This window comes from Rhinolophus sinicus, chromosome 2 (assembly GCF_057876585.1).
Source record: "Rhinolophus sinicus isolate RSI-liver-muscle chromosome 2, RSI-T2T, whole genome shotgun sequence".
In the NCBI taxonomy this organism is placed as follows: domain Eukaryota; kingdom Metazoa; phylum Chordata; class Mammalia; order Chiroptera; family Rhinolophidae; genus Rhinolophus; species Rhinolophus sinicus.
This window is the reverse complement of record NC_142502.1, coordinates 148,117,783-148,140,435: the sequence shown is the minus strand read 5'-3', so window position 1 is coordinate 148,140,435 and position 22,653 is coordinate 148,117,783. Positions and strand designations below refer to the sequence as shown.

At 42.1% G+C, this 22,653-nt stretch overlaps 1 long non-coding RNA gene across 1 annotated transcript; it reads right to left on the bottom strand.

The window, feature by feature from the left end:
* Nucleotides 1–3,916: 3,916 nt before the first annotated feature.
* LOC141571548 (uncharacterized) lies at nucleotides 3,917–21,956 on the bottom strand. The gene is made up of 3 exons (XR_012496369.2): nucleotides 21,455–21,956; nucleotides 19,156–19,293; nucleotides 3,917–6,745 (listed from the first exon to the last, which is right to left on the bottom strand). It is a non-coding gene; the product is annotated as an uncharacterized LOC141571548 (long non-coding RNA).
* Between the last annotated feature and the right edge of the window lie 697 nt (nucleotides 21,957–22,653).

The window sequence follows — 22,653 nt, the reverse complement described above, 5'->3', positions numbered from 1 at the left end:
ACCAAGAGACTAATCAATCAGCATTGCTATAGTAGGTCAAACTTTACTCCTAATCTTTGGTGGAGTAGAAAGATGATAAATTGCTTATGCAGAAATTGATCTAAGCACTGTTTTATGAAAAATGCAGGATATCCATATATTTAGAGAGTCTTCTAGAAGAAATTTGAATTAGAGAACAATGTAATTGAATTTTTCTGTCTTTCTTGGCATTTTAGCTACTAATTAATGTAGAGTCTTGGATGTTGGAAAGACTTAGAGAGATCAATAATAATATTAACCCTTACGAAAAGGTTTCCTATGAGAAGAGATTGTAACTCAGGGTCTTTGATGGAAAAGTCAAAGGTTAGAGTTCATGAGTGCCTTCTCTATTGGCAGGGAATGGGTGTGGGGCAAACTCTATTGCTACTATCACCTTTAAGATTTCCTCAGAACCCTAGCTCTCTCTGCATCTGAGGGAGATAGTAATCCCCTTCTTAATACATTGAGATTGGGAGGGGAAAGGAAAGAGTAGGGTTGGCAACCACAACCAGGCAAGATATCTGGTATAAATGGGGCCCTCCCCATCACCTTCCCAGCCAGGCAGATCGTCCACCCCGCAGCTCTGCCCTAGTAAGAACTCCCCTTGTCTCTCAGGCCACAGTTGGTCATGTGGATTCACCCCTCCCACACTCTCAACCCCCACCCTGGCATTCTCCCTCCTTCCAATAGTCCTTTGGGCAGACATGACTGACAACAGTGCCACGGGCGATGATGTCACAAAGAAGGGGCAGTGTGCCCTGTTAGACCATCTTTCACTCCAGTGGACTCGCCTTCACAGACAAATTGATTTGCAAAGGTTCAGGCTGCCAGCCCGGCCTGCTTTGCATACAGAACGCTCCCTGGTGACACAATAAAAAGTGGCCAGGCTAACAGAGGAGCACAGCGGGGTCTGGCCGGTTCAAAGTCCAAACTCCACTCCCCCTCACCTCAGTCTGGTTTGAAAGGTCACTGTGTGTCTGGGAAAATAGTCGCAGGATACAATCCTTTATTAAAGGTCACTATTTTTCAACAGCACTTAACACACACTTACACACAAATTGAGACTGGAGAGGGGAAAAAAAAACTGGGGGCTGCATCGTATTGTATATTGTGCTTGCAAGATTTATGTCTTGTGGTCACCAGCAATAAACACACACTGCTTCAGTATTAAAGTTCACATTAATCCACTGATTCTCCATCCCCTGGAAATCAGCCTCTTCTTTGCCAAGCAGACGGGGGCTACCGAGACTTTTGTTCATCTCTTTTGTTCCTTCCCCATCTTTGCCTTCCCTTGTTGCAAGTTTTTTAGTTTGGTTTAGTTATTTTATTATTATTATTATTATTATTATTATTATTATTGCTGGTGTTGTTATTGTTGACATGCAGCTACAGGACTTTACTGTCGGTAGTTTCCTCTCTTGCGTTGTGCGTGATGTGTGCCCGGCATTTAGATCCAAGACCATGCATACTCACCATGCCAGAGACCCAGAGTGTGCCTCTGTGAGTCTGTGTCTGTCACAGACCTTGAGAAGGGAAAGTCAAGTTCTTTTCTGTACTACTCGTGAAAATCCAGGGGAGCACTGAAGCCACGCCAATGGCCATAAAGCCATCAAGGAGGCTGCCAGTCCTGCCTATCCATTATGTTGTATGTGTTATTTGAGTAAATACTTCCAATACGAGCAAAAATAGCAATTGTATTTTCTTCCAGTGACAGGCAGTTCATGTTTGGTTCCCAAAGAATGTTAACAATAGCAACCCCTGCATTCTTAACAAAAGAGATTTTCAAAGAAGTCAGCCCGAGCTGTTAGACTAATTTAGGCAAGAACTGCAAAAGAAAATATTTAGGGGAAATTCTATGAATTTCAAATAGCCGGCAAAATATATAACGTTGGGGATTCCACTGTGCTCTGTAACACATTTTTGCAAAGCTTTTGCCAGTGATAGATTTCTGAGCTATCAAAAGCACATTAATTTTTTCTGATTAAAACAGCTGTGAAAATATACAAGTGTAACTGTGAAAAATCCGGGGCTTATTGTAATACTTTCAGCAAAACAAGGATAAAAGATTTTTAAATACAGACTTGCCAAAAGTAAAATATCTAACACGGGGAGAACTAATTCTGCGCGTGCTTCTAATATTTTGGCATAAATACTTTAATCCTCTTGTCCATCCTGTTGGCACCTCGTCTACAGTTGACTTGTTAAGGGCGAGTTCCTTTGTAATGTCGTCAGCACCTCTCCGTAGTTATTGACTGTGCTCTCATTAAAACGGCAAGATCACAAAACGGCAGAAGTGAGAAGAGGTGGGGAGGAATCTGGCTCCTCACTACAAAGGTATTCAGAAAGGCGAAAGAACCTAAAGGAGAAATGAAAAAACATGACAGAAGTGAAACTGTCTACCAAGGAGGAGGAGGAGCAGGGAGGAGGAGACTTCCGGAGGTGGGGCTGGAATTAGGAGACTCTGTTTTCATGTTTCTGTTTATGATCAAAATACACAAGGGAATCACAAAGACCAAGTTCAAGTTGCTTGTTGTGTTCACCCAGAGTTATGCTGTGATATGGCACATGCATGAAGCACACGAGCATACCTACGCGCTCGCGCGCGCGCACACACACACACACACACACACACACACAGTTTGTGTCCTCATTACTTAAAATAAATTGTTTTGGAGAAAGATGTCAACCTCTCTTGTTTGAGCCCGTGATTCGGGCTTGGCTGGTAATAATTTCACTGTGGACCTAGACTCTTCATTCCCTGATCTACTGCCTTGAAGGGGTGACTTTATGAATAAAGTCATTATGTGATTCAAAAGCATGGGGTGGAGGGCAGTGCATGCTTAACCAAAACAAGGTGCCTTTTGAGGAGAACAACCCAAATTCAGCCCCCCCACTCTGAAGGCTGCAGGCTGGAAACGCACGGTTGTGCTGTGCTGCACTGACTGGCCATGGCTCCCATTCAGACAGGAATTCTGGGGTTGGGGCTCTGGGTCAGCTGTGAGGTTGCCAAGTGCTAGCCATTCCCAATGTAGAGCTCAGACTCAGCATTCCCCTGCCTCCAGGAAAACAACACAAACAAAACCCCTCCTCAAAGCTGTTCGGAAAGGACTCTGGTCCCACTATAAACGTAAGTGCCTGGCATTCCAACCTAGAGCCCCCAATGTATTCCAAGGCAGCAAGCACACGAATGCATAAAATGTCTGGGCTCAGCTGAGATGAGGCATCTCCTAGTCTCCGCAAATGAGGCCTTTCGGACAGGAAAGGATGAAGAGCCAGATTCTGAGGTGGGTTGGGGATCATGGAGCCAGGATGGTCCCTCTCTCCCCTCCCCTAGACTCTCTCTCCCTCCCAGCCTCCACCCCTCACCTCTCCGCAGGTGATTAATTCCAGGCCCAAGAGGGTCTCTAAAGGGAGCCACATTCCCTGCAGTGACACCCAGTGCTAAGGAAGAGCAGAACAAGCAGAGGCTCCTCTGTTACCAGATGTGGCGAGAAGTCAGCATGTCTCCTCCGGCCAGGCTGAGAGTGCCCTGGTCCCTGGGCAGCTGTGCACTCTGCCTTACCCAGGATGGGGTGCTCCGAGACACACTCCGGCCACTGGATTGTGGTCTGAAGAATTCCTGCATGTCAGAATGGCTCCCAGCACCTGTGTGCAGCACAGGGCAAGCCCGCAAGCTGTCTGCTCTTCCTCTGCATCCTGGTTCAGCCTCTTGCCCAGGACCACTCCACCCATACCCATCATTGCATTCTATCCCACCCTCGCCCCTCCACCCCTGGAAACCTGTGATCAGGTACTTGCAGGTACTATCCATCCAGGTACGTTCCAGGGAAATATCACCTCTCACTGTAAGAAGTACTCGGACTTTTCTTTTTTCTTTTTTTAATGTATCCTTTTTAATTAAAGTTTATTGGGGTGACCATTGTTAGTGAAGTTACATAGATTTCAGGTGTACAATTCTGTAATACATCATCTATATATCACATTGTGTGTTCACCACCCAGAGTCAGTTCTCTTTCCATCACCATATATTTGATCTCCTTTACCTTCATCTACCACCCCTCTCCCTGCTGACCCTCTGGTAACCACTAAATTATTGTCTGTGTCTATGAGTTTTGTTTTTTCATTTGTTTGTCTTGTTCTTTTCTTGTTTTCAGTTTTATATACCACATATCAGTGAAATCATATGGTTCTCAACTTTTTCTGTCTGACTTATTTCGCTTAGTATTATACTCTCAAGATCCATCCATGTTGTCACAAACGGTCCTATTTCATCTTTTCTTACCGCCGAATAGTATTTCATTGTGTATATATACCACATTTTCTTTATCCATTCATCTATTGAAGGACACTTTGGTTGTTTCCATATCTTGGCCACTGTAGATAAAGCAGCAATGAACATTGGAGCACATATGTCTTTATGGATAAATGTTTTCAGATTTTTTGGGTAGATACCCAGGAAAGGGATTGCTGGGTCACATGGTAATTCTATTCTTAATTTTTTTAGGAACCTCCACACTGCCTTCCATAGTGGCTACACCAATCTGCATTCCCACCAACAGTGTATGAGAGTTCCCTTTTCTCCACAGCCTTTCCAACACTTGTTACTATTTGTCTTGTTGATGATAGCCATTCTAACTGGAGTGAGGTGATAACGCATTGTGGTTTTTATTTGCATTTCTCTGATGATTAGTGATGTTGAGCATTTTTTCATATGTCTATTTGCCATTTGTATGTCTTCTTTGGAGAAATGTCTCTTCAGGTCCTCTGCCCATTTTTCAATTGGATTGTTTGCTTTTTGTTGTGGAGTTGTATGAGTTCCTTATATATTTTGGATATTAGCCCCTTATCGGAGGTGTTGTTTGCAAAAATCTTCTCCCATTCAGTTGGTTGTCTCTCTATTTTGTCGATGGTTTCTTTTGCTATGCAGAAGCTTTTTAGTTTGATATAGTCCCATTCATTTATTTTAGCTTTCACTTCTCTTGCCTTTGGAGTCAAATTCATAAAATGCTCTTTGAACCCAAATTCCATAAGTTTAGTACCTATTTTCTTCTATGTAGTTTATTGTTTCAGGTCTATGTTTAGGTCTTTGAGGACTTTTCCATGCATGACAAGCCCTGGAGATTGCCCCAAATGGACAGAGTCTGGCTAATGCAAAGGCCTCTCATGACACAGTAGACCTTCAGGCTGAAAAACTACTATCACTTTTCTCCAAGGCTCAGGAGTTTGGGACATTTCAGTTTTTCCTATTTTTGCAGGCCCCAAAGAGAAGTGTCCCAGGTATTTTCTTAGCCCTGCGTTATTTAATCCTATCATGATTATGTGGGAGTGTGTGCCCATATATGCGTGTCTGTGCAAATCACACTGGGGGAAACACCGATGCCGTCATCCTTTGGTTACATGGAGGGCTCAGTAGCTCAGACCTTGAGAACAGGAAGTTTTGGGTCAGCGCATCCAGAATGTCAGCAACATGAGAGCAGGGACTTTTGTCTATTTTATACACAGCTTAGTCCCAGCACCTAGTGTAGGCTGGCTCACCAGTCCGTGCTCAATAGATATTTATTGAAAATGTTACACAATGTGAGTGTATGACTCAGTGCTTTCTGTCATTTCTTTTATTTTCAACTGATTAGAAAAAAAAAATCACCTGGGTAGGAGATTGACACGTTGTTTTTTGCTTATCGGACCTTCCTTCTGTGGTCCTCCGAGGGGAAGACAAGGCAAGAGCATGTGTGTGTGCGCGTGTGTGTGTGTGTGCATATGTGTGTGTACATATGTTGGCGGTTAGCATCTATATGTGGCTCTTTTTCCTTTGCTATGTCTGGTCTAATCCCTCCACTTCTTCGCTGCCTGGGCCATGCACCTGAGCTCTGTTATAATAGTAATTACAATGGTTTTGACAGCCTTATGAGTATAGTTCGTAAAGGAGCTGTCACAGAAATTAGCAAGTTTTGCCAACAGCTCAGCTGGGAGGTGATGGGAGCCCAGGCCGGGACAGGAGGAGTTAACTGAGATGAGTGGGGTGTTATGCAAAACACCAAATCCCTAAACTCCTGCAAAGATCTTTGATGATGGCCATGATCAATAGATTCTCAGACCACACTGACATAACCTTGTCATGCCTCAGCAAGGGTACAGTGGCTAAAAAGGCGTGGGGAGGTGGAGAGGTGGGAGGAGGTGGGGGGAGAGAAAACAGGGGAGGGGATAAAGATATCATGTGTCCTCCCTTCTCCTGCCCCCCAGCGCCCCTCCTTTCCACACCCACCCCGTCTTCAACAGGCTTCACACAGCAAGTGACTGGTAATGGTTCTTTGGCCTTGTACAGCTTTTAAAATCCTTCAGCTGAAGCATCTCAGCTCCAATCGCCAGCAAAGCTTGAGCACCCTTGAGACCCTGGTGCAGATAATCATCATCCACTCAGTGACAAGAAGCTGAGCGCCGCTTCGGTACCAAGGAGACCGAATGTGGCAGGGCACCAAGGTGCCATCTTAGACACATCCAAGCAGCCGCTGTGGCAGCAGCAGCAGGAGCGCACGGGGATGTGTATGTGTGTGTGAGTTGTTGTTTTTTTCCTCCTTTTCTTCTTCTTCTTCTTCATCTTCTTTTCCCTCTTTCCTCTCACCCTCCTCAGAGAATTGTCTCTCAAGAGGGATGCTGTTAACACCGCTGCTCTTAGCAGGCTTCCCGTTACCCAGTGCCTGCCGGACCAAATTGAATCCTGTAGTCAATACTGTTGGAAAGGAAAATGACATTAATTTGTGTAAAAGTGTAATCAAAAGGTGGTTGGGTGATTTTTCTTGCTTTCAGAGAAATGCGGGTTTGAGTTCATGATTATATAAAAGAGAGCCAGCCGGTCAGCCACTTCCTGCCTTTCTCCCAGCACTTCCCAAGCACTCTTTCTGCCATGTGACAGCAGTATAGTTAATGGTGCTGCATTATGTATACAATACACTGTGGATGGTACAGCTGGCTGGGATGGTCCTGCGGACCAGGGTGCTGATGGGTATTTACACGCCAGCTGAAAGGTAGAAGACAGAATACCTAGAAATAAAAGAAGAGCCATCCCTAACATACACAGAACTGAAACCCCCAGCAGCTTGGAACAGCGGGTAAATTTCTAAATCTCAAGGGCCCCTGCGTTTATATTCTCTTTCCACCTCAGGCCTTTGGCTCACATTTTCCATTCACAGAGCTCCCTGGCAAATTGAAGATGGTCTAAACAAGGAATACCACATCCCTTGCACGTATTAAAAATAGCTCTCCAAACAGCCCGAAATATTTTCATTCCATTGTCAACTTTCCACCTCGCACCTTAACAAGGGACAGTCCTCAGAGAGGGACAGCTCCCGGCAATTGTCCTTTGCAGGCATGACTCTAAAGCCAAGTCACCAGGCCTGAACCCCATACCCAGAAGCAGCTCAATTTTACTCTTAAGCAGTCGTGCAAAGGAGATTGCAGGCACTGGAGGTTTGCGAAAGGAAAGATGCTGTTCCATTCCGACGCCGTGAGGACAGAGGTGGGCATTGCATATGCAGCTTAGCTATTCCCCAGGGGCGAATGAATGTTAGGCACTGACCACTACGCTGGAAGAGGTCACGGTAATAAAGCTGGGAGCCTGGGAGAAAAAGAAAGGGAACCATCTTTGTCCTGAAAGTATAGAAAGTTTGCCAGGAACCGAAGCAGGGAATTTTAGGATCCCAGAGAGCCTGACGAAAGAAAGCTCCATCTTTAAAAAGTTATTTAAGGGATTGGCCTTATGCAAGGAGCCGAGGAGGTGGGAACCCAGAGTCAGAAAGGGCAATCTCGATGCCTCTCTATCCCATCATCACCCCCCACACACAAGGAAAAGCTGTCCCTACGTGCTGACCAAAATTTGAATTCATTTAGTTGATTCATTCATTCAATAACATGTATTGACCATCTACCATATGCCGGGCACTGTGCTCAATCCTGGGGATACCACAGTCAACAAAATTCACAAAAATATCTGTTCCCATGGAACTTACCTTCTATCCTTCCACGAAGGATGAAGCCTTTCATAAGACAATGAGAGATGCAAACAGATAACTAGGTGTGACTGAGATCTGTGTTCTCTATGGAATTTTTAGCAGGTGGGGGAAAGGAGTGCAGGACATCAAGCTGAGAGGGAAGAAGGAAGAAAGGGGCCGTGCAAAGAAGGAAGGAGGAGAGTACAAAAGCTGAAGGCACTGAAGCAAGAGTCCCCAGGCTTTGCAATTTTGCTGAGGATTAGCACTGGCAATAAAGTGGTGATCATGCTAATATCCGCGGGGTTAAACGCCAAGGTTCTGAGTTACTATCATATGTATAAGAGGCGAGAAGCTGGCAAAAATCTTCTCTGCTCAGCAGCCAGTAAGCCTGTTTTCCAAGGCCAGGTTTAAATGCAAAACTCCAGGGCTTTCCAATATTCAGAGCAGTAGAGAAACTGTTCCTGACCACTAGGGAGCTGGCCTCCTCCTTCTCGCCCCAGGTTTCCCACAAATCTCTGGAATGCCTAGGAGCCCAAGCATGGCAACCTGTTTACCAGAAAAAAACCAACAATTTATAAATAATAACTCTTTCCCTAAAATTCTGGTGTGCTGTACAAACTTAATGAAAAACTTGACCTTCATCCTCAATGACAACAGTATCTACGAAAGCCACGGATTTCACTCAAGCCCCACGTCACGCTTTGCCCTAGTGTTCAGATTCATTCAGAGTCCTTGAGTCATAGAAAAGCCTGATTTACATCTGAATCATCCCTGAGCTTGTGTCCAGTAGCCTCCTTGCCATCATGCTATTTCTAGCCCTAACACAGAGTCACTGTCCCCTTCTCAGCCCTGATTCCCTTGGCCCTCTACCTGCATCGTGACATGGAACTCAGGCATCGCCCCCACTCTAGGAAGGTTTTTTCCTCTGTAGTTAGAATTATCGCCAACTTCCTTCTCTCATAAAAAGGAAAACAAAAAGCTTCCAAATTACTTCATAGGAATCAAATAGCATCCCAAAAGTAAATAAACAAGTCCCTTTGCAATGCCATGTGTACATGTGCACATATACATACACACACACACACACACACACACACTCTCACTCACTCACATGCAACCATCCCAAAACTACTGGCCTGAAAACTTGGCTATCCCACAGTTGCCCCTTTCTAGATAACTACATAAAAAGAGGTCAAGTCTCGGTCTGCAGCCTGAGCTCAGTCTGTGGTCTGCCCAGAGTCACTAAAATAAAAAGATCATCCAAAGAGCTGAAAGAATCAAAGTTACTCAGTGTGCACACTGCCCAGGGGTACTGAAACAAGGTTGAAAATACAACCTGGTAGGTGACGGCTATGTGGGGTATTAGATTGTGGCTGGCCCAGGGTACTGAATGGCACACTGATCTACTGGGCACAATTTGGTTATGCAGAGAAACGAGCTGAAGAGAAAGACCCAAATACACAAAAAGAATGAGAGACAAGGGGAGAGATCTAGAATGAGACCTAGTGATTGAGGGAGACAGAATGAGTGACAATGAGACAAAGAGGCAGGGAAGACAAAGGCAGTGCCCTCTTTTCCTCAATGTTCCCAGAGATTAGAAATGAAACCAAAATGAATAAATCACCATCCTGGTTGGTGATATTGGAAACTTCTTTTTTTCCTTGAGGGGAGGGACAGCGGATGAGGTCCTCTCTTTATCCAATTTTAAACAGTCTGCAGGGAGAGGGGGGAGGGCGGGATGCTGACCAGGAAAACAACAGCAACAGGAGGAAGAACGGTGCATGGATGTGAACCGACTGTGAAAGTTTGTGTGGCAATCAAATTGTTGTGATTTTATGACTCTGATGTCTCCTTGCCAATATTTTTTCTTTTCTCCCCTCAAACATGTTCCCTTAGGCCCTGCTTTATTGAACTTCAGACAATAGTGACATCAACATAGACACATACATCCAGGCAGACTCAGCCTGAGGCGGGACACCACGCTGCAAAGGGCAAAGGTTTGACCCAAGAAAAATTTCTCATGGGGTCAGATCACACTGCCTGGCCAGAGGGATTTTTTTTCGCCTGGTATTGTTTTCTCTCCTCAAGTGACTGATTTTCCCAGCCAAATCTTTAACTCTGGTGCAGAAGGAGTGATATTTACCTCTTCCAAGTTTGGGTGTAGATATCTGTCTCCTGCCACTTCCCATCAAGACCATCACTTTTTTTTAAGCTGCCACTTATCCAAGTCTCAGCCTGGTGACATAGGCAATGCAGCCAGGGCTGCACTGCTCTAGCTCAGGCCTCCCTGCAACTTCCCACCTGCCATCCCTACCCCTCCACCCCCATCCCTGTCCCATGCCCTCCTCAGGGGACTAAGCATCTCTCAAAACTTCAAGATTACATGTGGGCCAATGGGAAGGCATTTGTTAGTTGCAAATGTTCAAATTAACACTTGCTTCTGTCTCTGAGTCTACAGGGAAAACCAAGTCTGACTACTAATTACGGCTTTTGGGGGTGAAAATAAACGGGAATGTGGCAAGTAGAGGCCTTGGTGCAGAAGAAAAATGTCTTCATTTGGTTGCAGCATGTTGACATTTGGGGCCAAAAAGTGGGAGAGAGGAGTCTGAGGCAGCAAGCAACCTTATCCCGCTCCCTCAGGGAAAAGCACAGTGTCTTCAGGCCTTGCCATTATACGCTGGGCCTCCAAGTTCTAGGGCTGTCTCACTCATCTTTATCAGTTTTTTTACAGTAGCAGAATTGGGAGGGAAGTTGTCCCAGGGATCAGTGGAAGGTCAGTGGAAGGTGCACGGGCTGCCCAACATAGCTGGTCTCTTTCTGACCTCTGAGCCCCCAGTTCCCTCCACAGCACAAATCCTGGCAGAATATCCCAGACTTGCAGCAACACCTATGAAGAGTTTTCTGATGATTCCATCCCATGCAATTTCTTCATTTCTTTGAAGTACTTTTTCCACTACTCTTTTGCCAATGTAACTGCTTTGTAGAGTTGGTTAACGTTTACTGATCAGCCCTAATGAGATTTTTCAGTCTGAGAAATACTGTCTTTCGTCTTGGGAAATTACACCCTCAAATATTATTGCTTCTGCATCTTTTCCTCTATTTTTCCTCTTGGGACGCCAATTAAATATATGTTGGGGCATTTTGATCTCTTCTTCAGATTTCTTAAGTTCCTTTTCATGTTTACCATCCCATTATCTTTTTCTGCCTCATTTTAGGATACTTTCTCAGATCAGCCTTCCAGTTGCCTACTTCATTTTTTGTTGTGTACAATATGCTATTTGGTCCATGGTGTGGCTTAAAATATACCTGCAAATTCTTAGATAGTCCTTCCTCTAAGAGGGGGCATTTAATTCCTCTCCCCTTGAATTAGGGCTAGTCTTAACGAGTCTCCTCTAATGAACAGAATGTGGTGGAGTTACAGACTTGGTCACAAAAAGTATTGTGGTTTCCTTCCTCCTAGCTCTGTGATCACTTGCTCTGCCATGTTTTCCCGAAAATAAGACCTAGCTGGACAATCAGCTGTAACACATCTTTTGGAGCAAAAATGAATATAAGACCCGTTCTTATTTAATATAAGACCAGGTATGATATGATATGATATGATATGATATGATATGATATGATATGATATGATATGATATGAGATATGATATGATGATATGATATGATATGATATGATATGATATGATATGATCTATATGATATGATATGATATGATATGATATGATATGATATGATATGATATGGTATGATATATGATATGATATAATATAATATATCAGGTTTTATATTTACTTTGGCTCCAAAAGATGCATTAAAGCTGATTGTCCGGCTAGGTCTTATTTTCGGGGAAACACAGTAGGGGAAACAAGTTGCATGTCATGAGGACCCATCAAGGTGCACTTTGGAGAAGCCGCATGGGGAGGAACTGAGGTCATCTGCCACCTTCCCTAATAGGGAATCATCTTGGAATCAGGTCCTCTACCCCCAGACAAACCTTCAGATGCCTGCTGATCCGCCTGATATTTTCACTATAACCTAATGAGAACCTGAACTAAAATCATAACTAATATAGCCATAGACTCAATTTTTTATTCCAGTAACTATTTCTTCATTTCTGAAGTTTCTAATTTTTTTAAATAAATACCTGTTCTTATTTTATTGCCTTCTGTTCATATTTCATTGTCTCTATGCCCTCCCTAATTCTTGCAAACATTTAAATTAATTTTAAAGCTTTTTTTATTGCTCTAATATCTCTTTTCCTTGGATGTTGGTTCATCCATTTGCTAGGTTTGTTATTTGTCTATCACAGTGTTGGACTTTCTGGGTGCATTGTAATTTTGGTTTGTGAAATTATCTTCTATGAAAATTTCTTCCTATAAATATCCAGAAAACCCAGGGCAGTCTTAAGGAGAACTTGATATACAGGCTTCTCAGCTCAAAGTTATCTACGTACTGGCCCTGGCCCTGAGTAAAACAGCATGGTCCCCAAATCCTGGGTGGTACTTCTCAGGACCTTAGCCACCCAGGCAGGAAAGCAGGGTTTTTCTGCATTTAATGGAGAGAGTATGCTTCCAGGCCTTAGCTTTATATAGGCTATACGATTCTAGCCCCCAGCTTTCAGGGTAATGGGGTCCCAGCCTTAGCCCATTTATTAGTTCCATTCCCAGCCCCCACAAGCCTAACAGCTAAGGCCTCCAATTTCCAGCGTAGCCCATGTGTTAAATTATTTTATGGAAACCACTCCACTTATGACGCTGAAAATTTCCTCTCTTGACTTAAGCCTGATTATGCACTTGTTAAATTTGTTTCCTCATCACTTGTAAGTGTTCAAGGTAAAAGGGGAGGCTTCAGCCAGTGGCCAGTGTATCCTCCTGGTACCAGAAGTCATATTTGCTAACTTCCCACATTCAGGGTTCCTCTCTCCCCAATCACAACTTAAGTTCTAAAAGTCAGGGACAGGATCATACCCTTTTTTGTTTCCCCTCATTGGAAGAGCAGAATACCTTTAACTTGGGAGCTTCTCTATAAATATTTTATTGAATGACAGCTGAGGGGATGATATGATGAAGAGATTTGGGATAAAAATAAAATAAAACCCCCATATTCATTAGGATTTTTGATCCTCAGATTTGGAATCCCTCTAAGAAGGTGTTTCTTAAGCTTTTCTGGATCACAGACACTTGTAAAACCTAATTAGGCCCTCTCTGCAAAAGATCAAATATATATATATGCAACAAACAAACACAAAAACGTCTGTGTTCAATTTTAGTAATTTTAAAAATTAATCCTAAAATATAAAAATGCTTCTTCTTTGTCTCCCTTAACAAAATTTTGTTTGCTGTTGTGAGTTATTTTTTTCTTGCCCCTTACCAAAGATCCTTTTTTTAATCACTAGATGTAACCCTGTCCAGCATTCTCTCTTGACAGACATGGAAGCTGAGGCCCTGAGAGCCTATGTGACTTGCTCGAGCAAATCATGGTCTGACCTCTGGCTAGAAGCAGCTGCAGAACCAGCTGTTTTCCACTATCTAGACTGCTTCTCATAACTTTGGGACAAGGTACATTCCTATGTGGTAGCACCACAAAAAAGTTTGAATTAACTCTAATCCTGTCAATAAATGACACTGATTTGCTACCAATATGGAGCCCATACTTCACCTTTCTTTAAAAACACCCCCTTGTACCTGGCCTTTTGCTGCGAATTAGTAAAGTCAACTGGTACATCTAAAAATGGAACCTATAGTATCAGCCCCCTTAGCCAACTGAGTGCATGTCATGCTCCCACCTGTCATTCAAGATCATTTCAACCAACATTTATTGATGCCTGGTATTTACCAGGCACTACTTTCAGCACTAAAAATACAGAAATGACCAAGGTCATCCAGGGTTCATTGGCTAATGGAGTAATAGACGTGTGGACACATGTGCTGAACTCAGGATATCCACAAAATGGAAGACCCTTCTAATGAAGAAAATTACAATTAATTTGAAAAAGTGGAAATTGTTTAAACTGAATTCTCAATTCACCATAGAACATATCCAGAAATTATTAACAAAAGTGATAAAACCCTCCAAAAATACTCTCAGCTCCTTGAAATTTTTAAAATTCACTAATAAATAATTTTGGTTAAAGAAAGAAAAACAGTGCAGTTCAGAACTACGTAGAAAATTATATACATGAGCATATGAGATACTCTCAAATCTATAGTCAGAGGGCAAATATATTATAGCCTTAAATGTTTTCATGAATTTTTAAAGGATAAAAAGAAACTAAAATTTTAAATCAAATGATTTAGAAAAAGTAAAGAAGAAATGATTAACAAAAATAAAACAGAAATTAATGTATTAACAAAAGAAAAAGAGCTGAGCTTATAAATAAAATTAAGAGAATAATACATAAGTATTCAAAATTAGGAGTGAAAAAACATATAATCCACTGACATGAAACACTTTTACTTACACAAGAATCTCATGTGCCACACTACACCAAATAAAAATAAAATTTCTGCAAAACAGATAATTTTCTTTAAAAATGCAGATTACCAAAATTGTATCCAAAAAAAGTAGAAAAGTTGAACAAACAAAGCCATGGAAGAAATTGGAAAAGTCTGCCAAGGGATTAAACCCAGATGGCTTTATGGGCAAATTCTTTTAAACTTCCAAGAAATCAACTACTCTATTGCTATATAAAATGTTCCAGACCATATAATTTTTTTGAAGACTCCCTTGTTTAATTTGTGAAATTAGTATAATGCCAATAGAAAAATCTGACAAAGACAAAAACAAAACAATAAACAGTCTAACAAAACTTTGGCCAATCTCATATTAGTATAAGTAAAACGATCAACACATATCGAATGCAGGGTAAGTATGTTCATTATTCCCACCGCAGTTTTGTTTTGTTTTGTTTTTTAAGAAATTTAGCCAATGCAGTAAGACAAGAAGATATAAGAAATGCAAACATCGAAAAGGAGACCAAATTAATATTATTTGTATAACTGATAGTCACCAACCCAGAAAACTCAAGGTAATATACCTTTGAAACTAGTTACCCAGTAAACTAGACAATTACAAAATAAATATATATAAAACAAAGCTTCTTAAATTAGCAGCAATAACTACACAGTAAATATAATGGGTAAAGTATTTCATTTCCATTAGTAACAAAAACACAAAGATATTACAATAAATTTAACAAGAAATGTGCAGGACCTTTATAAAGGAAACAACATGCTCTACAAAGATCCATAAAGAATACTTGAAAATAGAAGAGTGTTTTAGGTAGACAGGTAGATGATAGATAGATGGATGATAGATAGATAGATAGATAGATAGATAGATAGATAGATAGATAGATGATAGATAGATAGATAGATAGATAGATAGATAGATAGATAGATAGATAGATGATAGATAGATATAGATTGACTGAAAGGTGAGATTTAATATTGAAAAATTGTACATTCTCTCCAAGTTAATGGAGTTTTTACTCATAATCACAATGGAAAATTTAGGAATCTGAAAAAAATGGTTTTAAATTTCAAAAATTGTGTTGAAAAATCAAGAAGGAGAAGTTGAACTTCAGATACCGAAACAAATTATAAATCTAGTAAATAAAACAATGTAGGACACAACAGAAAGCACCAAAACAGGTCAACCAGATAAGAATTTAGTCTAGGAAAAGTGTGACATTTCAAATACACAGAAAAGATAAGATTTTTAGGAAGTGGTTCTAGGACAACTGGGCAACTATTTGAAATAAAATGTAAAATTCAATCCTTACCTCATATGGCATGCCAAATTTTTAAGTGGATTTTAAAAATCAATGTTCAAAAAATTATAAAAGAACAAAAGTGTAGATGAATATTGATCTGATGGTTGGTATGCAAAACTTTTCTATGAATAAAATAAGGAAGGGAGGGAGAGAGGATGGAAGAGAGGAAATACCAGTAGATTTAACTATATGAAAGTTACTTCTAGATATAAAAATGACATTAATAAACACTGAAGGCAAATATAACTTGATAAAAATATTTGCAACATGTAACAGATAAAGAATGAATATTCTTACAACTAGCTCTTGTAAATCTATAATAAAAATAAAAATATTGTTTAAAATTAGCAAATGATAAGGATAAGCAATTCAAAAAAGGAAAAACACATATAATGTAGAAGTGCTTAAAATGTTTAGCTTCAATAATAACCAAAAAGTTTCAAGTTAAAACAAGGCACCATGTTTCATCTAATTTCAAAAATTGAAATACCCAAGGCTGGTGAGGATATAGGATTATGGCTTTTTTACATATTCTGCTGGCAAAGCTGTAAATTAATATACTTCTGAGGAGCAGTTTAGTAATAGGTATCAAAAACCACTCAAATATTCACCACTTTGACCCAGGATTTCCACCTCTCGAATTTCACCTTAAGAAAATGATCAAAGCTGCTTACAAAGATATGCATACAAGAATATTCTTTGCAGTATTACTTCAACAGAGAAGAGTTTGATTCCTCTAAAATACATTTAATCAGGGCCCTGATTAAATGATTTACAGCATGTCCACATGCAAATTCATTAAAATTTACCTATAGATTATGTAATGACACAAGAAAACATCCAAAATACATTGCTAAAGAAAATGTTACAAAACAGTATGTGAAATATAATCTGAACTGTGCTTCAAAATTTTAATCATGAAATTTGTTATAAGTGTCTGTCTTGTTCACTCTTATACTGCTAGAATTTTCTCATCCCTGGCTGCTCATTAGAATAGTCTGGCACATTTTTACAAAAACCCCTGCCTGGGCACCACCCAAAATAAATAAAATAAAATAAAACAGAATCTCTGTGGGTGGGTTGTTTTTATGTTTTGTTTTGTTTTTTTAATTTCTCCAAGTAATTCTAATGTGCAGCCAAGGTTAAAAACTACTGCTGTATACCACAGTGATGCTCAGCCTGGGCAATTTTGCCCCAGGGGACATTTGGCAATATCTGGAGACATTTTTGGCTGTCGTCCCATCTTGGAGTGGGGGAGTTGCTACTGATGTCTAGTGTATGGGGACCAGGTTTCGTGAGCTGCATTTGTTCCTTCAAAACTTATATGTTGAAGTCCCAATCCCTAGTACCTCAGAACATAACAGTATTTGGAGATAAGGTCATCAAAGAGCTGATTAAGCTAAAATGAGGCCTTTTGGGTAAGGGCCTGAATCCAATATAACTAATGTCCTTACAAAAAGGAGACACCAGGAATGTGCATGCACAGAGAAAAGGTCACGTGAGGACACAGGGAGAAGGTGGCCGTCTATAAGCCAAGGAGAGAAGCCTCAGAAGAAACCAACCTTGTTGTTACCTTGAGGTTGCACTCCCAGCTGCCAGCACTGTGAGGAAATAAATTTCTGTTGTGTGAGCCCCCCCAAGTCTGTGGTATTTTGTTATAGGGTGGCCCTGGCGCACAGGGATGTTGCTAAATACCACATAATGCACAGGACAATCCCCACCAACAAAGAATTATTTGACCCAAAACATCAATCGTGTCAAGGTTGAAACTCTGTTCTGGAGTCTAGCTTGGTGCTGTGTGTAGATAATCAATAAATATTTTTGTGACTAGGTGAATGAGACATTTAGTAGGTAAAAATCGGAAGGACATGGTCACCAATGAAATGTGCACAGAGAGGAAGAGGGCAGAGTCAAGAATGGCAACCAGATTTCTGGTTGGGCCAACTGGGTGAGTGAGGAAGGCAGGATCTAGCAGGGTGGACAGGTTGGCATAGAAATTAAGTGGAAGCTTAGGGGCTATCCGGTGAAAGTTTTCAGTGGCCAGTCAGAAATAGTCTCTGGAAATACAAACAAGGCAATAGCTGGTGTGTAGAAAGAGATTCAGCTGCTACACGGAAAAAAAGAAAAAAAGACTGTCCCGGAGGAGCAGCAAGAATCAGCCAGGTACCGACAAGGAACCTTGAAGACCACCAATATTTAAAGAGCAGGCAGAAGACAAAGGAGCTAGCATGTCAGATGAAGGAAAAAGAAAGACACTAACTGAGAACCATCGTCCAAGAGTAGCCATTGGAAGCTGTGCTGGTTAGTGACAATGTACCTGGCTAGTCTGTACCAGTGGTACCCAATTATTCAACCAGACATTACTCTAGGTGTGGTTGTGGGGTTATTTTGTAGCTGTGGTTAACATCTGCAATCAGTTGACTTTAAGTAAAGGATAATATGAGTGGGCCTCATCCAGTCAGTTGAAAGACCTTAAGAGTTAAAGTGAGGTTTCCCTGAGAAAGAAGAAGTTCTGCGTCCAGCAGCAACCATTCCTGCCTGAGTGTCCAGCCAGCAGCCCAGCCCTGCAGGCTTCAGACTTGCAAGTGCTCACGGTCACATAAGTCAGTTGCTCATTCCGTTTCTCTGAGGAACTCTGACTGGTACAGAAGCTGAGGAGGGGTCAGGGAAAAGGTGAGCTCACGGCTCCTTTCTGCACCCTTACACTCTGGCTATGGCATAGATGAGTGAAAAAAAGAGGTTACTCAACACCCATAGCAAGAACTCAAGAGAGGAGAAAAGAGAAAAAAGAAGAGAGAGAGAGGGCACAGGAAGATTTCAAAATTGTGTGTCTGCCTGTGGAAATGAGGAGAACCCAAGATAGGGGAACATGGACGGAGCAAGTCAGGACAGGTGCCAGGGCTGCCCCACCAGACCCCTGCCACTACCCGCTGAGCGCTCACCGCACCGCAGATGCTGCTTCAACCTTCCAGGGGGGTGTTTTCATCTTTGTTTTTTACAGACGTGGCATCTGGACTTGAGAGACACTAAGTAATTACCCTAGATCCTCCGCTAATTTGCAGGGGAGCCGAGATCCAAACACAGACCTCTCTGAGCCCACTCTCCTACGATTCCCCAAGCAGTGTCATCAGCTTGATGGAAAGTCCAGGAGTAAACAAATGGAGTTCTAATGCCGACTTTGCCCTGACTGGCTGCAGGGCATCTATAGGCAGGTGGCAGGTAGTGGGAGTCAGTCATCTGCCATGATGGAACGACACAGGTTTTGGGGTCTGGATCTCAAGTCTACCATATACTGGTCAGGTGGCCTTTGACACAGTTCTTACTCTCCCATGATTCAGCCTCCCCATCTTTAAGACAGAGATAAATGATACCTACCTTTAAAAGACTGGATTTTCTGAGACAGCATGCATAAAACACATAGCAAGTACTCAAGAAGTGGGAGTTCCAGTCCCTTCTCAATCTTTCTCTGGTCTTCAATTTTCTCACCCATTCCACCTCCTACAGGGTATTGGGCTGGTCCAATGAGATAATAAATATAAATGTTCTTGATACATTCAGGGCATCATCATTATAGAAGGACAGGATGCAAACACTGCACTCTATGCCAAATTCAGCCACCAATTGTACAACCCTGAGTAAGTCATGCACACACCCTGTGCCTCAGTTTCCCCATCTGAACGGTATGCCTAGTGATACCTGTTCCACCTTCCTTAATACGTAGGCTTCTGAAGACAAACAAGTACAATTTGTAAGTATTATAAATTGACTTTCAGGTCATATTATTGTGTTGGACTTCTAAACGGCCAGATGGCATCCCCAGCCCTCTTTGCTATACACACACCTCTCATATCCTATCATGGAAGATCATGCCCTTCAAGTAAGGTTCTTTGTCTCTTCAAGGACACACTACCTCTAACTTCATAGGATTCTCTTTTGTTTTTTCAACTCCTGACTCAATGCATATCTCATGCCTTGCTCTCCCTGTCATCTTCTCTCCCAGAGTTGACATATGGCTGAACCGATATCCTTCCTCTGTTTCCTTTCTTGTTACTACATGTCCAGTAGTATTGCATAAAAGTGCTTAACGGGAAGGGTCAAGCTCAGTTTCAAGCCTGAGGTCTGGGATTACATCAAATCCGTAACGTTTATCTGCCCTTGCCATCAGCCAAATACTTCCCAATTTAGGTCTCACTCACATCCAGAGAAGACTGCATTGTCTGGGCCACAGCGTCTCCTGCTCTTGTCTCCATTTTTCTTACTTAACTGCAGAGGTACAGCTCCCAAACCCACTTAGGCCTGTGTAATGGTCACAAACAGTGTGCCTATTCTGAGCCAGGGAGCATTTCTACCTGAGGTGGCTGCCAGGCTGCTGTCAGGGAAAACAGACCACCTCCATCAGGCTGGAGGGGGGAAGGCCCCTACAAAGGGCTTTCGGTTTCAATTAAATAAAAAGTTGATTTGAGCCCCATTTCCAAAGATCCTTGCTTTCCATATGACTTGGGTACACGGTGAATATTATTATTATATGACAGACCATTACACCATGCACAGCCCTAACTTGGGGCGAGAAGATATTGGCTAGTCCAAACACTGGCGTTTTTGTGAGATTCCACCTTAGGAGATGCCTCCTGCTGGCAAATGTGGTGTCCCTCTCTGTTCTCTTGCCTCTTGTGCATAAATTCATTGTATTGCCAGTAAATCTACAATGAATAATTGGGTGCATCCCAAGTGTCTAGGGCAGTGCCTGAAACCCAGGAGGCACTTTATAGATACCGTGTTTCCCCGAAAATAAGACCTACCCCAAAAATAAGCCCTAGTTAAGATCATCAGCCAGACAGACGCATTTAGTATGTTATAACGATGTTCCAGAAGAAGATGACATGACTGTATTTGAATAAATGTAGACTGTTGTATATGAAAAAACAAGACATCCCTTGAAAATTCACCCTAATGCGTCTTTTGGAGCAAAAATTAATATAAGACCCAGTCTTATTTTCAGGGAAACACGGTGTTGGTGTGGTGAATACACGAATGATGTACAAATTAAAAGTTCAAGTGGGGGTTAAAAGGGAAAATAGAGTTTGGGGTTTGGGCTTTTTTGTTTGTTTTGTTTTGCACTTAAATAGAAGAGGAAAAGAAAGAACTGTTTATTTGGGTTCCAAATTAGAAGGCAACAAAGCCCAGGAAAAAGTAAGTCATTTGTTTGACCCTTTGAGGGTGTAGTGGTTGGTCAGTACGTACTGCTGGAGATCGCACAGGGCACAGCTCTAGAAATCTTCTGGGTCCAAGAAGTTTCACGCACCAGACTAGGGATGTCCCCTCTGCAACCTCTGCTCCTCACTTCTGCCTGTTTTGCTCATCCTGCCCACCTACACAACCTGAATGTGGTTACTTAACCCTGACAGCTTTCTCTGCGGAGCAGTTAGAGCCTTTAAGACCTTACCTCTGCTTCACCAGAAGTATCTTCATTAAAGAGTTATTTAAAATGTTTCCAGGACCTAAAACATTAAGATTTAAAGGAAACAACTGACTGCTTTATTCCATGCCCAACCAGACCATTGTTTAACATGGTGAGAGCTACCACTGAGGTTACTGAAGTGGAAAACAGGGTCATATGTTGCTGGAAAAGAAAGTTAGCAGGGAAATTAAAAGCAAGATAGGCTGAGGGACAAACCTAGTCAATGTGATGTCTTCAGGACTCAGGCTTTGCAGGGGTCCTGTAGTCCAAAAGTCAGACTCGAACTGGCCTCCAGGATTTTCAAAGCACCTCCTTTGTCCTACATCCCATCTCACAATATAGTCAGACTGGAAATATGCAGGCCATGAGGAGAAGGCTTCATGGAGAAGGAAGCCCTTGGCCTGCTTTGAAGGATGGCAAGCCAGGCAGGCAACCAGCAGAAGACAAGATCTGGCAATGTAAACAAAGGGGTGAGAGACAACAGGGTCCAGCAGAGGCTGGAAGCTTGTTTTAAAGCAGGAGATGAACTTCTCCTTTCCGACCACACCCCACCTTGCTGAGAAAATCTCACCCTTCATGGGAAAGTGCTTTGGGGAACATCAGTCATCTGTGTCTGAGTTGGGGAGTTCATACTGAGTCATCTTGGTGTTCTGACTTGTGCGTTGCAGTTTGAGACAGGGGTTCCAATTTATTCAAAATACTATCTGGTCAGATCAGAAAATGGAAATAGACATCATCTCCTTCAAACCTGAAGTTTATTAACTCAGGACAGGAAGGAACCTCCTAAGTGGGCAGGGAATGGTGAACACATCTGTTTGGTGTCCAGCTCACAACAAATGGAAAACATCCCTGGGTTTCTCTAAGCCCTTATGGGCTTCTGTTTACCAGAACTTTCTCAGAAAAAAATTCTTCACTTTTCTGAGCTGTGAGTTTATGCAGGCATCAGGATAACTCAGCAATTAAATCCCCACACAAACCAAACTCAGATGATTTTTTGCTTTCCCGGTCATTTCCCATGAAGGCCTTGTTCTCTTTGCAGGGTGGAGTACTATCAGAAAGACCAAGCCCACATAAACTTGCCTGGGCTCCTTTCATTTCCTGTGGCTGTTTGATGCTTGTGAGGACCCCATACCCAGCACGCCCCTCTGCCATGCTTCCATGACAAAGGCCACCTTCCGGTGCCTTACTCGTTGCAGGGGCCTCATAAAGGTAATCTAGACTTTTTGTCCTAAGTAAGATTTTCAATTTTATTGAGGACCATCTGTATACGATCCTTAACTGCTAGCAAGCAACAGTGGTCATATTTTTACGGACCCTTTCTATATTGGGGGAAATTCCCATGATATCAGTCCTGCCTCCTCAATGTCGTCACAACGCAAATGCCTAACCTCTTCTGCAACTAAGATGCAGCACTG